The sequence below is a fragment of the Heterodontus francisci genome, unplaced genomic scaffold (genome assembly GCF_036365525.1).
Source record: "Heterodontus francisci isolate sHetFra1 unplaced genomic scaffold, sHetFra1.hap1 HAP1_SCAFFOLD_593, whole genome shotgun sequence".
NCBI lineage: Eukaryota > Metazoa > Chordata > Chondrichthyes > Heterodontiformes > Heterodontidae > Heterodontus > Heterodontus francisci.
Genome location: NW_027141628.1, coordinates 254,540 through 271,172, shown reverse-complemented (window position 1 = coordinate 271,172; position 16,633 = coordinate 254,540). Strand labels below are relative to the sequence as shown.

At 45.0% G+C, this 16,633-nt stretch overlaps 1 protein-coding gene across 2 annotated transcripts in view; it reads right to left on the bottom strand.

Annotated features, from left to right (window-relative positions):
• The window catches only part of gpn1 (GPN-loop GTPase 1), a 137,581-nt gene that overhangs the window by 120,211 nt on the left and 737 nt on the right, over nucleotides 1-16,633 (bottom strand). The window lies entirely within an intron of this gene.

Sequence of the window (16,633 nt, the reverse complement as noted above, 5' to 3'; positions counted from 1 at the left end):
TTACTTAAGGTTGAGGAAGCAAGGATCAGACAGGGCTCTAGAGGGTTACAAGGTAGCCAGGAAGGAACTGAAGAATGGACTTAGGAGAGCTAGAAGGGGACATGAAAAAGTCTTGGGGGGTAGGATTAAGGAAAATCCCAAGGCGTTCTACACTTATGTGAGGAACAAGAGGATGGCCAGAGTGAGGGTAGGGCTGATCAGGGATAGTGGAGGGAACTTGTGCCTGGAGTCGGAGGAGGTAGGGGTGGTCCTAAATGAATACTTTGCTTCAGTATTCACTCGTGAGAGGAACCTGGTCGTTTGTGAGGACAGCGTGGAACAGGCTGATATGCTCGAACAGGTTGAGGTTAAGAGGGAGGATGTGCTGGCAATTTTGAATGATATGAGGACAGATATGTCCCCGGGGCCAGACGGGATATACCCAAGGATATTACGGGAAGCGAGGGAAGAGATTGCTGCGCCTTTGGCGATGATCTTTGCGTCTTCACTGTCCACTGGAGTAGTACCGGATGATTGGAGACCTCTGCTCTTTGTGATTTTTATAAATGACTTGGATGAGGAAGTGGAAGGCTGGGTTAGCAAGTTTGCCGATGACACGAAGGTTGCTGGAGTTGTGGATAGTGTGGAAGGCTGTTGTAGGTTGCAACGGGACATTGACAGGATGCAGAGCTGGGCTGAGAAGTGGCAGATGGAGTTCAACCTGGAAAAGTGTGAAGTGATTCATTTTGGAAGGTCGAATTTGAATGCGGAATACAGGCTTAAAAGACAGGATTCTTGGTAGTGTGGAGGAACAGAGGGATCTTGGGGTCCATGTCCATAGATCGCTCAAAGTTGCCACCCAAGTTGATAGGGTTGTTAAGAAGGCGCATGGTGTGTTGGCTTTCATTAACAGGGGGATTGAGTTTAAGAGCCGTGAGGTTATGCTGCAGCTCTATAAAGCCCTGGTTCGACCACACTTGGAATATTGTGTTCAGTTCTGGTCACCTCATTATTGGAAGGAAGTGGAAGCTTTAGAGAGGATGCAGAGGAGATTTACCATGATGCTGCCTGGACTGGAGGGCATGTCCTAAGAAGAAAGATTGAGGGAGCTAGGGCTTTTCTCATTGGAGCGAAGAAGGATGAGAGGTGACTTGATAGAGGGGTACAAGATGATGAGAGGCATAGATAGAGTGGATAGTCAGAGACTTTTTCCCAGGGTGGAAAGGGCTATCACCAGGGGGCATAATTTTAAGGTGATTGGAGGAAGGTTTTGGGGAGATGTCAGAGGTAGGTTCTTTACACAGAGAGTGGAAGGTGCGTGGAATGCGCTGCCAGCGGTGGTAGTAGAAGCAGATACATTCGGGGCATTTAAGCGACTCTTGGATAGGTACATGGATGATAGTAGAATGAAGGGTATGTAGGTAGTTTGATCTTAGAGTAGGTTAAAGGTTCGGCACAACATCGTGGGCTGAAGGGCCTGTACTGTGCTATGTTCTATTTGGAGCTATTCCCTAACAGCAGTGACTCACCAACCAATCACCTTGCAGCTTTCCTGTGTTGTCACTGTTGGCTTTTTTTTTCTTTTTTCAAAACTCCGGCCCGCTGGAAGAGGTCCCACTGCTCTCCACTCCTGAAGGTAAGTGAAGGCCCTGAGCCTCACGCTGGATTTATCCACTCCCGGTTCTCAGCGTTTCAACACAGGTCTGACTGCTCTCCGCTCCTGAAGGTCAAATTTCCCTGGATGCGGGAAAGGTTTCAGTGGATCGGAAAAATGCTAATATAATGCCCTTATTCAAAAAAGGGAGGGAGGCAGAAAGTAGGAAACTGTAGACCAGTTAGTTTAACATCTATCGTTGGGAAATTGTTAGAATCCATTATTAAGCAAGTAATAACAGGACATTTAGAAAGTCAAAACGCAATCCATCAGAGTCAGCGTGGTTTTATGAAGGGTAAATCTTTTTGACTAATTTGCTAGAGTTCTTCGAAGATGTAACAAGTAAAGTGGATAATGGGGATCCTGTAGATGTAGTATATCTGGACTTCCAGAAGGCATTTGATAAGGTGCCGCACAAAAGGTTAATATACACGGTAGGATCACATGGGGTTAGGGACAATTTATTAGCTTGGATAGAGGATTGGCTAACCAACAGAAAACAGAGAGTCGGGATAAATGGGTCCTTTTCTGGTTGGCAAGATGTAACTAGTGGGGTGCCACAGGGTTCGGTCCTCGGGCCCCAACTATTTACAATCTATATTAATGACTTGGACGTAGGGATAGAAGGTACTATAGCCAAATTTGCAGATGACACTAAAATAAGTGAGATAGTAAGTTGCAATAAAGAAATAAGAAATTTACAAACGGATATGGATAGGTTAGGTGAATGGGCCAAAATTTGGCAGATGGATTTTAACGTGGATAAGTGTGAGGTTATCCATTTTGGTCGGAAGAATAGAAAGGCAAATTATTATCTAAATGGAGAAAAACTTCAGAGTGCTTTGGTGCAGAGGGATCACAATGTCCTCGTGCATGAATCGCAGAAAACTAGTATGCAGGTGCAGCAGGTAATAAGGAAGGCAAATGGAATTTTGGCATTTATTGCTAAAGGAATAGAGTATAAAAATAGGGAAGTGTTGCTGCAACTGTACAAGGCATTAGTGAGACCGCACCTGGAGTATTGCGTACAGTTTTGGTTCCCTTACTTGAGGAGGGATGTAGATGCATTGCAGGCAGTTCAGAGGCGGTTCACTAGATTGATTCCAGAGATGAGGGACTTGTCTTATGAAGGGAGATTGAGCAGTTTAGGCCTTTATTCTCTAGAGGTTAGAAGAATGAGAGGAAATCTAATTGAGGTATATGAGATGATTAAGGGGATTGACAAAGGAGACGTAAAGAGGATGTTTCCTCTTGTGGGGTAATCTAGAACGAGAGGTCAGAGTTTTAGGATAAGGGTAGCACATTTAAAACAGAGATGAGGAGAAATTACTTCTCTCAAAGGGTCATGAGTCTGTGGAATTCACTACCCCAGAGTGCAGTGGATGCTGGGACATTAAGTAAATTTGAGATAGATAGATTTTTAATTAGTAAAGGGTTAAAGGGTTATGGAGAACGGGCAGGAAAGCGCAGTTGAGGAGGAGATGAGATCAACCATAATCGTATTGAATGGCGGAACAGGGTCGAGGAGATGAATTCCCTACTCCTGCTCCTATTTCTTATGTTCTTATGCATACATGCACAGGGTGTTAAGTCTGAAAGTGAAGCAGAGGAATCCCTGATTGTTACTGTTTAAAGAACAATGTACTGATGAGGAAATGGAGTTCCCCTCACAGACCCGAGAGCAAGGAGTGGGCAGTAGTTCACCACTTAGTGGTGCCGCAGAGGTACCAGGGAGAAATATTAAGAAAAGCCTACAAGACTGCAGTGGCTGTACATGCCGGTATATGAAAGACCAAAGCCCGAATAAGACAGTAGTTTGACTGACCAAAACTCCACAAGGATGTGTTGGAGTACTGCAGGAGTTGCTACATGTGCCAGCTTGAGGGGAAAACCCAACCTGCTCCCCACGTCCTGTACCAGTATTAGGAGGACCCTACAGCTGAGGGGTGAACTGTAAGGGACCCCCGCCGAGAACAAAAGGGGATAGGCAGGCACATGGCTGGCAAAGGTTTAGAAAGAGAAGGGGAAAAAGTGACCATGAGGGCAGGTTAAAGCAAGTCCAGGAGGAATCCTGGATGAACACCCCTACTATCTGGTCAGCCAAACCCGAAAGATTTTATAGGTTAAACTCCACATCCTGCTATGTAAATGCAGACTCTAGAAGCACCCCACCAGAGTTGCTAACAGCATTTACAAGAACCTGCAGAGACAAAGAGAGACCTCTAGGGTGCACAGAAACGGTGAGGTGATGCCACACCTAGTTGAAGTGCCACAGGACAGTGCAGTCAAGTCTGCACAAATACCTACAGGTAGGAGTGTCCCAGAGAACAAAGGGGAAATTAACAAAGAATCCTCCCCCACAATCAGAGAAAAAGGGAACCACCCGTCCCCTGAAGTCAAAAGCCTTTGCATGACTCAGCAAAGCACAAAGAGTTCAGGATGGACTGCCCACTACTACCTCTCTTGGACAAAATATGACCTCAACAGGAACACTAGGCAGTCATAGCAATGGACAAACTGAAGAAAAGCTTCCCCAAAGAACCACATGGTTACTGGGTTGCCAAAAAGGGGAAATTAAAGCAGCACTGGCACCCAGAAAAGACAATTTTAATAGGCTTTACGATTTATGAATGAATGGAAATGAATGAAAGAAATGCATGGGTTTTATTTCTCTAAAACCTTTGAATGAAATGTGTCTTTTATTTCAAAATCGCATTTCACTCCCCTGGGTGTGGAGGTGTCATGCAGGCCCCCACCAGGCAAGAATGAAGCACATTAATTTCGCCACATGGATATTAAACTTCAAATTGTTGCTGGGAAGAAAAGAGGGCCTATTACAAGGAATTGCCAGGCCCCTAGTCCAAAGGACATTTTTGCATACTAGCAGACAGTGTTGGAACAAAGGAACCAGTCCCTGCTCCCAATACACAGAAGACGTAGTCAGACCAGATTAGGCACATGACTAACTGGCTATTGCAGAGTTTTGAACGGAGAGTTTAAATTGGCTATAGAGAATTTGAACACAGAAAGCTCCTGCCTCCTAGATTGAGAACATCTCTCTCCTGTCTGCTCTCATCTCTTTTGCACCAGCTTTGGAAACCAATTGAAGACACACGAACCCCAAGAGAGAAAAGTCTCCTAGTGAACAAGGTTTAAGAAGAATATGGGGCCCCAACGAAAACCAAGAATTACCTACAAGCAAGAACCATCGACAAAAGGACTCTACAGTGAGCTCAAAGCACAGTAACAAGAAACTCTTCAGATTATTGCCTCAAACTTCTCCACTTTATTTTATTCTGCTCTTTTCTGTCCCGATCTGCAGGTATGTATCGCATACCGAATTCGAGTTAAAGTTTAAGTTTTAATAAATTTCACTTTTCTTCATTAAATCTAAGAAAGCCTGTTTGTGCTCATTTCTTTACCTAATAATTGGAAAGCAGTGAATAAGGATTCACCAAGGGGGAACTCAAAACACTGTTTAAAAAATAAAACCCTGTTACAGTAAGACCAGGTGAAGGCTGAAAGGGACCCCTAGACACGTTTCTCACCTGGTCATGACACTGTCTTTAACTTCCTTAGTAAGCCATAGATGGATCTTTCTGGCTGAGATTTTGTAGTTTTTTTTAAAGGAATGTACTTTTGTTGAACATTTCTTTATGATTTCTTTAAATGATTTGTTTATTTACTGCCATACCTTTTAGTATCTTTACCCAAATAACCTTAGCCAGCTCTCCCCTCAGCTATGTAATTGGCTTTGTTTATAAATTTTTTATTATGTCTCACTCAAACTTAATATGAAATTCAACTGCATTGTGATCACCTTTCCCCCCCAGAGAATCTTTTACTGAGATTACTAATTAACTGTGTCTCATTACACAATAGTAGACCCAAAATAGTTTTATCCCTAGTTGGTTCCACAATATATTATTTCAGAAAACTGTTACGAAAGCATTCTTCCAAAATACCTTTGCCACTTTGATCTGTCCATTATATATGAAGATTAAAGTCAAACAATATTATTACATTGTCTTTGTTACAAACTCCAATTATTCCTTGCTTAATATTCTGTCCAACAGTATAATCACTGTTAGGGGGCCTACAAACTATTCCCAGCAACATTTTCTGACTCTCGTTATTCCTAATCTCACCCATATTGATTTTACTTCCTGATCATCTGAGCCAAAATCCTTTCTCACTACTGATCTTATGCCATCATTTATTATCAGGGATACTTCTCCTTTTCCATTCTATCTGTCTTTTCGAAATGTTAGGAACATAGGAGGAGTAGGCCATTCAGCCCATCGAGCAGACTCTGCCATTCAATTAGATCATGGCTGATCATCTACCTCAATATCACTTTCCCGCGCTATCCCCAAAGACCGAGATGTCATTAGCATTGAGAAATCTTATCGCTTTCTGTCTTGAACATGCTCAATGATTGAGCTTCCACAGCCCTCTGGGGTAGAGAATTCCAAAGATTCACCACCCTCTGAGTGAAGAAATTCCTCCTCATCTCAGTCTTAAATAGCCTGCCCCTGGTTCCAGACTCACCAGCCAGGGGAACCATCCTATCTGCATCCACCCTGTTATGCCATATAAGAATTTTGTAAAGTTCAGTGAGATCACCTCTCAATCTTCAAAACTCTAGAGAATACAGGCCCAGTTTCCTCAATCTCTCCTCATAAAACAAATACCACCACCCCAGGAATTAGTCTGGTGAACCTCCATTGCACTCCCCCTATGGCAAGTATATCTTCCTTAAATAAGGAGACCAAAACTCCAGACAATATTCCAGGTGCAGTCTTAACAAGGCTCGATATAATTGCAGCAAGACATTTTTATTCCTGTATGCAAAGCCTCTTGTGATGAAGGACTACATACCATTTGCCTTCCTACTTGCTTGCTGTACCTGCACGTTCACTTTTAGTGACTCATGAACAAGGACACTCAGGTAAAGGCCTGCTCAGGTCGGGAAAAAGAACCCGACCCAAGCGAACCACAGTGGACCTGAGCCCGACCAGAGTCCCTCTGATTTTGCCCCGAGCCTGACCCCAAGCCGACCATCCCCTTATTTACCTTCGGACTCCGAACCTCCAGGAAGCTGCAGCGCATGCGTGATGATGTCACAGTGACGTCACTCGCTCACTGCGCAGACTCAGTTTCGTCCCGGACTCCCAGCTCAGGTAAGTTTTTCTAATTTCAATACTTACCAGCAGAGCACTTACTGTGTGCGTCCAGCACGGCCCGACCCAAAAGCCGGATCCAGCAGGTGGGCCCGACCCGACCCCAACACGTCGTGGGGTCCCATCGGGTTCGTGTCAGGTAACAGGTCTTTACACCCAGGTTCCTTTGGACATCAATACTTCCCAACCTCTTACCATTTAAGAAATACTCTGTTGTGTACCCTGGAATATTTATTTTCCAACTTTGGACACCTTGTAACCATATCCCATCATGGAGATTAGAAAAAGCTAGTTGTGCCACTAGTGCACCAATCACGACTGCTTTGTCCATTCACATAAAGAGCCTTTAATTTTTTTTAACCTATTATCCTTTGCATGGACCTTATTTGCTGGTGCACTATTACCATTAAACACTCTGTCCCTTCCTGTCCGGCTTTGCTTGTCTTTAAGTGCTGCACTGCCCTATTTGCCTCAACCTTTCCCTTTAGATTCCTAAATCTCCCTTCACCTGACCCCTTTCCTCTTTCATCTAAAGCCCTAGACACAGCCCCACTGGTGATGTTGGGAATAGCGTTAAACATGAGATTAGAGACACATGTGATAAAGGAACATCTGTAATTATGGGTGACTTTAATCTGCATATAGACGGTGTAATGAGAGGGAAATAGTTGACAATCTAGTGCTGAGACACCCCTTGGGGATGAGCGACCATAATATGTTAGAAGTCTTCATCAAGGTGGAGAGTGACGTAGTTGATTCTGAGACTAGGATCTTCGTAAAGGAAGCTACGAAGGTATGAGGCGCGAGTTGGCTATGACGGATTGGGAAACGTTACTTAAAGGGATGACAGTGGATAGGCAATGGCAAACATTTAAAGAGTGCATGGATGAACTGCAACAATTGGAAAGGTAGCCAAACTATGGCTTACAAGGCAAATTAGAGATAGCATTAGATCCAAGGAAGAGGCATATAAATTTGCCAGAAAAAACAACAGACCTGAGGATTGGGAGCAGTTTAGAATTCAGCAAAGGACCAAGGGATTGATTAAGAAGGGGAAAATAGAGACAAGCTTGCGGGGAACATAAAAACTGACTGTAAAAGTTTCTATAGGTATGAGAAGAGAAAAAGATTGGTGAAGACAAATGTAGGTCCCTTACAGTCAGAAACAGGGGAATTTATTATGGGGAATAAAGAAATGGCTGACCAACTAAATGCATTCTTTGGTTCTGTCTTCACAAAGGAGGACACAAATATCATACCAGAAATGTTGGGGAACGCAGGGCTTAGTGAGAGAGAAGAACTGAAGGTAATCAGTATTAGTAGAGAAATGGTGTTGGGGAAATTGATGGGATTGAAAGCCGATAAATCCCCAGGGCCTGATAATCTACATCCCAGAGTACTTAAGGAAGTGGCCCTAGAAATAGTGGATGCATTGGTGGTTATCTTCCAAGATTCTATAGACTCTGGAACAGTTCCTACAGATTGGAGGGTAGCTAATGTAACCCCACTATTTAAAAAGGGAGGTAGAGAGAAAGCAGGGAATTATAGACCAGTCAACCTGACGTCAGTAGTGGGGAAAATTCGAGAGCCCATTATCAAAGATTTTATAGCAGAGCACTTTGAGAACAGTGGTAGAATCGGACAGAGTCAGCATGGATTTACGAAAGGGAAATCATGCTTGACAAATCTACCAGAATTCTTCGAGGATGTAACTAGTAGAGTTGATGAGGGACAGCCAGTGGATGTGGTTTATTTGGACTTTCAGAAGACTTTTGACAAAATCCCACAAAAGAGATTAGCGGGTAAAATTAAAGCGCATGGGATTGGGGGTAGTGTATTGCGTTGGATAGAAAATTGGTTGGCAGACAGGAAACAAAGAGTAGGGATAAATGGGTCTTTTTCTGAATGGCAGGCAGTGACTAGTGGGGTACCACTGGGATCGGTGCTAGGACCCCAGCTATTCACAGTATACATTAATGACATAGATGAGGGAACTAAATGTAATATCTCCAAATTTGCAGATGACACAAAACTGGGTGGGAGGTTGAGTTGTGAGGAGGATGCAGAGAGGCTTCAGGGTGATTTGGACAAGTTGAGCGAGTGGGCTAATGCATGGCAGATGCAGTATAATGTGGATAAATGTGAGGTTATCCACTTTGGTAGCAAAAACAGGAAGGCAGATTATCTCAGATAAGGAGACCAAAACTGCACACAATATTCCAGGTGTGGCCTCACCAAGGCTCTGTATAATTGCAGCAAGACATCCCTGCTCCTGTACTTGAATCCTCTCGCTATGAAGGCCAGCATACCATTTGCCTTTTTTACCGCCTGTTGCACTTGCATGCTTACCTGCAGCGACTTGTGTACGAGAACACCCAAGTCTTGTTGCATATTCCCCTCTCTCAGTTTATAGCCGTTCAGATAATAATCTGTCTTCCTGTTTTTGCTACCAAAGTGGATAACCTCACATTTATCCACATTATACTGCATCTACCAACTCAGTAGAGAGCACTGAAGCGGCCCGAGTTAGCTAAGGGGCGACAGAGCAACCCCAGTGAAAGCATGGCCAATATGGAGGAGCGTAATTCAGGGCTGGGTACAGAATTATTAAAACTATCTCAGCTAATCCCAAAATTCAATGGGAAAGATTTGGAAGCGTTTTTGTATCTTTTAAGAAACCGGCAAGGCAGCTAAAACGGCCAGCTGAGACCTGGCCTCTTATGACAAAGGAAGCTAACTGGAAGAGCCCATGAGTTTTATTCCCTGTTGCCAGATGAGAGATCATCAAATTATGAACTGACAAAAAATGCTATGCTCGGGGCATATGAATTAGTACCCGAAGCCTATTGCCAAAAGTTTAGAACTCTCAAGAGGCAAGCTAATCAAACTTTGAAAGTAAGTAACTGGCTTTTGACCAGTGGCTGAGGGCTCTTAAAGTACAGCTCCGCTATGAGAAACTCAGAAGTAATTCTGTTAGAGGAATTTAAACACTCTCTCCCGCTCTCCATAAAGACACATGTACAGGAGCAGCAGGTTCAGGGAGCCTGGCAAGCGGCCGTTCTGGCTGATGAGTTTGCTTTAATTTATAAGTCGGTTTCCCGGGGAGAAATTTTCCTATTCACCTCCACATATCCGAAAAGGACAAAGGGCGAAAAGGGGATAGGAGCCCAAGCAGTCCTGGGAGAGAAAGAAAAGCAGGAGACACAAGGGGCCCTCCTCAAGCCAAAAATCAGGAGCACAACTGTAGCTGTAGCTTCAACTGCAGTAAGACTGTGACCCAAGAGTTTACTACTGCAAGTGTAGGAAAAGATAATAGGATTCCTGAAGGTCATCAGGGTTTTGTGTTTGAAGGGAGAGTAACCCCATACTCGAGTGGGGCAAGCAAGCCCATAGTAATTCTCAGGGACACGGGCCACTGGGAAAAGGCCTGACCTTTCCCCCAGAGTGCAGTGAACACCAGAATGGTGGTGAATGAAACTGGAGGAGTGTATCCCTGTACCTGTAAACTGGGTGCACCTGGAGTGCGACCTAGTTTCAGGACCGGTGACTGTAGGGATTGTCCCTAGTTTGCCTGTGGACAGCGTTGACCTGCTCCTAGGTAATGATCTGGCGGGAGTGAAGGTGGTAATCCCCCCCAGTCATGAAAGAAAGACCACAGGAGGTCAGAGAGACAGGGCAGTGGCAGGAGAGAGTCTCCTGCAGTTTCCCTGAATGTGTAATGAATCAGGCCATGATCAAACTAGTTCCCTGAAAGAAGACTGAGTTAGCACTGCAGGCAGAGGACGATGAGGTCTGTCTATCTGAGACTTTCTTTGGAAAGTTAGAAGACCCAGGGAATGAATTAAATAAATTTTTCCTAGCTGAGGCTCAGCGAGCCGGCCCAGTGTTGCAAGAGTCAGCATAGGCTGCCCAATCTGAAATTGAAGCAGAGGGAGTCCCTGCTTGCTACTGCTTAAAGAATGAGGTAATGATGAGGAAATGAAATTCTCCTCACAGACCTGGGAGCAAGGAATGGGCAGCAGTTCACCAGTTAGTGGTGCCGCAGAGGTACCGGAAAGAACTATTAAGAAGGGCCGACAAGACTACAGTGGCTGTGCACACTTACCTTCCGGGAGCCGAGCGGACCTGCGGGGAGAATGACCGACCGAGGAGAGGATAAATAGAGGCCAAGGATCGCGGCCTGGTTACTTACCTTCCGGGAGCTGAGCGCAGTGGAGCAGACCTGCAGGCAGAATCACCGACCGAGGAGAGGATAAACACAGACACGGTCCAGGCACGCCGGAGTGTTTGAGAAAAACAGTGGCATCACAGGAAAGCTGCAAGGTGATTGGTTGGTGAGTAACTGCAGTTAGGGAATAGCTCTAAATAACTGGCTTAGTAACTAAGATAAGAAAGGTCTACAGTTTATTTTCATATCTCGCAAGTAGTGTTTTTTTAAGGAGTTCTGTAGTAACGAGGACCAGTGAAGGAGGGCCCTAGAGTAACTGATAATTATTTGATATTAAGCATCTTCCAAAAGCTTTAATTTAAAGGGTTAAGTCATAGCAGGAGAGCTCAAAGCCATGGTGTGCTCCTCGTGCTCTATGTGGGAAGCCGGGAACAATTCCAGTGCCCGAGACCAGCATGTGTGCAGGAAGTGTCTCCAGCTGCAGCTCCTGGAAGCCCGGGTTTCGGAGCTGGAGCGGCAGCTGGGGACACGATGGAGCATCCGCGAGGTGGAGAGTATCGTGGATAGCACGTACAGAGAGGTGGTCACACCACAGGCTCAGTCCCCACAGGCAGGAGGGGAATGAGTGACCACCAGGCAAAGCAAGAGGACTAGGCAGGCAGTGCAGGAATCTCCTGTGGCTATTCCCCTGCAAAACAGATATACTGCTTTGGATACTGTTGGGGGGAATGGCCTCTCAGGGGAAAGCAGCAACAACCCAATTCATTGCACTGCGGTTGGCTCTGCTGCACAGGGGAGGAGTAAAAAGTGTGGGAATGCAATAGTTATAGGGGATTCAATTGTAAGGGGAATAGATAGGCTTTTCTGTGGCCGCAAGAGAGATTCCAGGATGGTATGTTGCCTCCCTGGTGCTAGGATCAAGGATGTCTCAGAGGACATTCTGAAAGGGGAGGGTGAACAGCCAGTGATCGTGGTACACATTGGTACAAACGACATAGGTAAAAAAAGGATGAAGTCCTAAAAGCAGAATATAGGGAGTTAGGAAGTAAGTTGAAAAGTAGGACCTCAAAGGTAGTGATCTCAGGATTACTACCAGTGCCACGTGCTCGTCAGAGGAGAAATAGCAGGATATATCGGATGAATACGTGGCTGAAGAGATGGTGTGAGGGGGAGGGTTTTAGATTCCTGGGGCATTGGGACCAGTTCTGGGGGAGGTGGGACCAGTACAAACTGGACAGGGTTACACCTAGACAGGACCAGGACTGATGTCCGAGGGGAAGTATTTGCTGGAGTGGTTGGGGAGGGTTTAAACTAAAATGGCAGGGGGATGGGAACCTTTGCAAAGATTCAGAGGAGGAGGATTAAAGACAAGAATAAAAGACAGTAAGGGGAATAAGTGATAGGCAGAGAAATCAAGGAATCAAACAGGGCCACAGTGAAAAACAGTGGGAAGGGGACAGGTAATGTTAAAAAGACAAGTCGTAAGGCTTTGTGCCTTAACACAGAGCGTTCGCAATAAAGTGGATGAATTAATCGCGCAAATGGATGTAAACGGGTATGATATAGTCGGGACTATGGAGACATGGCTGCAAGGTGACCAGGGATGGGAAATGAACATCGAGGGGTATTCAATATTTAGGAAGGACAGAAAAAATGTAAAAGGCGGTGGAGTTGCATTGCTGGTTAAAGAGGAGATTAACGCAACAGTGAGGAAAGATATTAGCTCTGACTATGTGGAATCTGTATGGGTAGAGCTGAAAAACACCAAGGAGCAAAAAACATTAGTGGGAGTTGTATATAGACCCCCAAACTGTAGTGGTGATGTTGGGAATGGCATTAAACAGGAAATTAGAGACGCAGGTGATAAAGGAACATCTGTAATTATGGGTGACCTTAATCTGCATATAGATTGGGCAAATCAAATTAATCACAATACAGTAGAGGAGGAATTCATGGACTGTACATGGGATGGTTTTCTGGACCAATACGTTCAGGAACCAACGAGAGAACAGGCCATCCTAGACTAGATATTGTGTTATGAGAGAGGAATATTTGACAATATAGTTGAGCGAGACCCCTTGGGGATGAGCAACCATAATATGATAAGAGTTCTTCATCAAGATGGAGAGTAAAGTAGTTGACCCTAGTCTCAGAATCCTGAATCTTAATAAAAGAAACTACAAAGGTATGAGGTGAGAGTTGGCTATGATGGATTGGGAAATGTTACTTAAAGAGATGACAGTGGATAGGCAATGGCAAACATTCAAAGAGCGCATGGATGAACTGCAACAATTGTTTATTCTTGTCTGGCGCCAAAGTAAAACGGGAAAGGTAGCCAACCATGGCTTAAAAGGGAAATTAGAGATAGCATTAGAACCAAGGTAGAGGCATATAAATTTTCCAGGAAAAGCAACAGACCTGAGGATTGGGAGCAGTTTAGAATTCAGCAAAGGAGTTAGTTAGTTAGAGATACAGCACTGAAACAGGCCCTTCGGCCCACCGAGTCTTTGCCGACCATCAACCATCCATTTATACTAATCCTACACTAATTCCATATTCCTACCACATCCCCACCCGTCACTATATTTCCCTACCACCTACCTATACTAAGGACAATTTATAATGGCCAATTTACCTATCAACCTGCAAGTCTTTGGCATGTGGGAGGAAACCGGAGCACCCGGAGGAAACCCACGCAGACACAGGGAGAACTTGCAAACTCCACACAGGCAGTACCCAGAATTGAACCCGGGTTGCTGGAGTGGTGAGGCTGTGGTGCTAACCACTGCGCCACCCAAAGGAGGACCAAGGGATTAAGGGGAGTATGACAGTAAGCTTGCGGGGAACATAAAAACTGACTGTAAAAGTTTCTATAGGTATGAGGAGAAAAAGATTGGTGAAGACAAATGTAGGTCCCTGACAGTCAGAAACAGGGGAATTTATTATGGGGATCAAAGAAATGGCATACTTTGGTTCTGTCTTCACAAAGGAGGACATAAATATCATACCAGAAATGTTGGGGAACACAGGGTTTAGTGAGAGGGAAGAACTGAAGGAAATCAGTGTTAGTAGAGAAATGGTGTTGGGGAAATTGATGGGATTGAAGGCCGATAAATCCCCAGGGCCTGATGGTCTGCATCCCAGAGTATTTAAGGACGTGACCCCAGAAATAGTGGATGCATTGGTGGTCATCTTCCAAGATCCTATGGACTGTGGAACAGTTCCTACAGATTGGAGGGTAGCTAATGTAACCCCACTATTTAAAAAGGGAGGTAGAGAGAAAGCAGTCAGCCTGACGGCGGTAGTGGGGAAAATTCTACAGTCCATTATCAAAGATTTTATAGCAGAGCACTTGGAGAACAGTGGTAGAATCAGGCAGATTCAGCATGGATGTTTTATTTATTTCTTGTTCAGAGATACAGCACTGAAACAGGCCCTTCGGTCCACCAAGTCTGTGCTGACCATCAACCACCCATTTATACTAATCCTACATTAATCCCATATTCCTACCCCACCAAAAGAAATGGGACCCACCCTGTTCAACATTTCGTGACAGGTATCTACGAATGGGAAATCAAGCTTGACAAATCTACTAGAATTCTTTGAGGATGTAACTAGAAGAGTTGATGAGGGGGAGCCAGTGGATGTGGTTGATCTGGACTTTCAGAAGGCTTTCGACAAAGTCCCACAAAAGAGATGAGCGTGTAAAATTAATGCGCATGGGATTGGGGGTAGTGTATTGCAATGGATGGAAAATTGGTTGGCCGACAGGAAACAAAGAGTAGGAATAAACAAAAGTCTTTTTCCGAATGGCAGGAATGACTAGTGGGGTACCGCAGGGATCGGTGCTCGGACCCCAGCTATTCACAATATACATTAATGATTTAGTTGAGGGAACGAAATGTAATATCTCCAAATTTTCAGATGACACAAAACTGGGTGGGAGGGCAAGTTGTGAGGAGGAGAGAGGCTTCAGGGTGATTTGGACAAGTTGAGTGAGTGGGCTAATGCATGGCAGATGTCGTATCATGTGAATAAATGTGAAGTTATCACTTTGGTAGCAAAAACAGGAAAGCACATTATCTGAACAGCTATAAACTGAGAGAGAGGACTATGCAGCGAGGCCTGGGTGTTCTCGTACACCAGTAAGGTAAGCATGCAGGTGCAACAGGTAGTAAAAAAGGCAAATGGTATATTGGCCTTCATAGCGAGAGGATTTGAGTACAGGAGCAGGGATGTCTTGCTTCAATTATACAGGGCCTTGGTGAGGCCACACCTGGAATACTGTGTCTCCTTATCTGAGGAAGGATGTTCTTGCTATAGAGGCAATGACGGTTCACCAGACTGATTCCTGAGATGGCAGGACTGACGTATGAGGAGAGATTGAGTCGGTTAGGATTATATTCACTGGAGTTCAGAAGAGTGAGGGGGGATCTCATAGAAACCTATAAAGTTCTAACAGGACTTGACAGGGTAGATGCAGGAAGGATGTTCCCGATGGTGGGGGGAGTGCAGAACCAGGGGTCATATTCTAAGGATATGGGGTAAACCTCGCAGGACTGAGGGGAGGTGAAATTTCTTCATCCAGAGAGTGGTGAGCCTGTGGAATTCACTACCACAGAAAGCAGCTGAGGCCAAAACAGTGCATGTTTTCAAGAAGTTAGATACAGCTCTTGGGGCAAAAGGGATCAAAGGATATGGGGGGGAAGCAGGAACAGGTTACTGAGTCGGATGATCAGCCATGATCATAATGAACGGAGGAGCAGGCTCGAAGGGCCGAATGGCCTACTCCTGCTCCTATTTTCTATGTTTCTTTGAAAGTAGCCGATTGTTCAGCTATCATTTTTCCTCCGAACCTTTGGCCAGAATTTTACACCACCCCAGCGAGCCGGATAGTGGTGGGGGGTGGGGGGCCTCCTCCTGCTCCTATTTTCAATGTTTCTATGCTGGTGTACAAAAGACCAAAGCCCGCATAAGACAACGGTTTGACTGGCCAAAACTCCACAAAGATGTGCAGGAGTATTGCAGGAATTGCCACGTGTGAGAGGTTGAGGGGAAACCCTAACCTACAGTGAAACCTACACCCCTTAGTCCTGTGCCGATGTTAGGAGAACCCTCTTGCCGAGGGCTGGTGAACTGTCGGGGAACCGCACCGAGAACAAAAGGGGTCAGGCAGGCACAAGGCTGGCAAAACGTTAGAAAGGGAAGGGGAAAAGGCGACCAAGAGGGCAAGTTAACAGAAGTACAGGAGGATGCCAGATGAAAACTCCTACTGTCTGGTCAGCTAACCACGATAAATTTGAAAAGTTAGACCCCACATCCTCCTATGTAAATACAGACATTAGAAGTACCCCACCAGGGATGCTAACAGCATTACAGGAACCTGCAGAAACAAAGCGACCTCTAGTAGGCAGAGGAACCGTGAGGGTGATGCCACACCTAGTCAAAGTGCCACAGGGGAGTAAAGGCCTGCTACCCGATCCAAACCCAACGGGCTTTATAAATCAAGGCAGAGTACAAAAGCAAGTAAGTTGCAGTGAACCCATTTAAAACACTGGTTTGGCCTAATCTGGAATAGTCTGTCCAATTCTGGGCACAACACCTCAGGAAGCATATGAAGGCTTTAGATGGTGCAGAGAAGATATATGA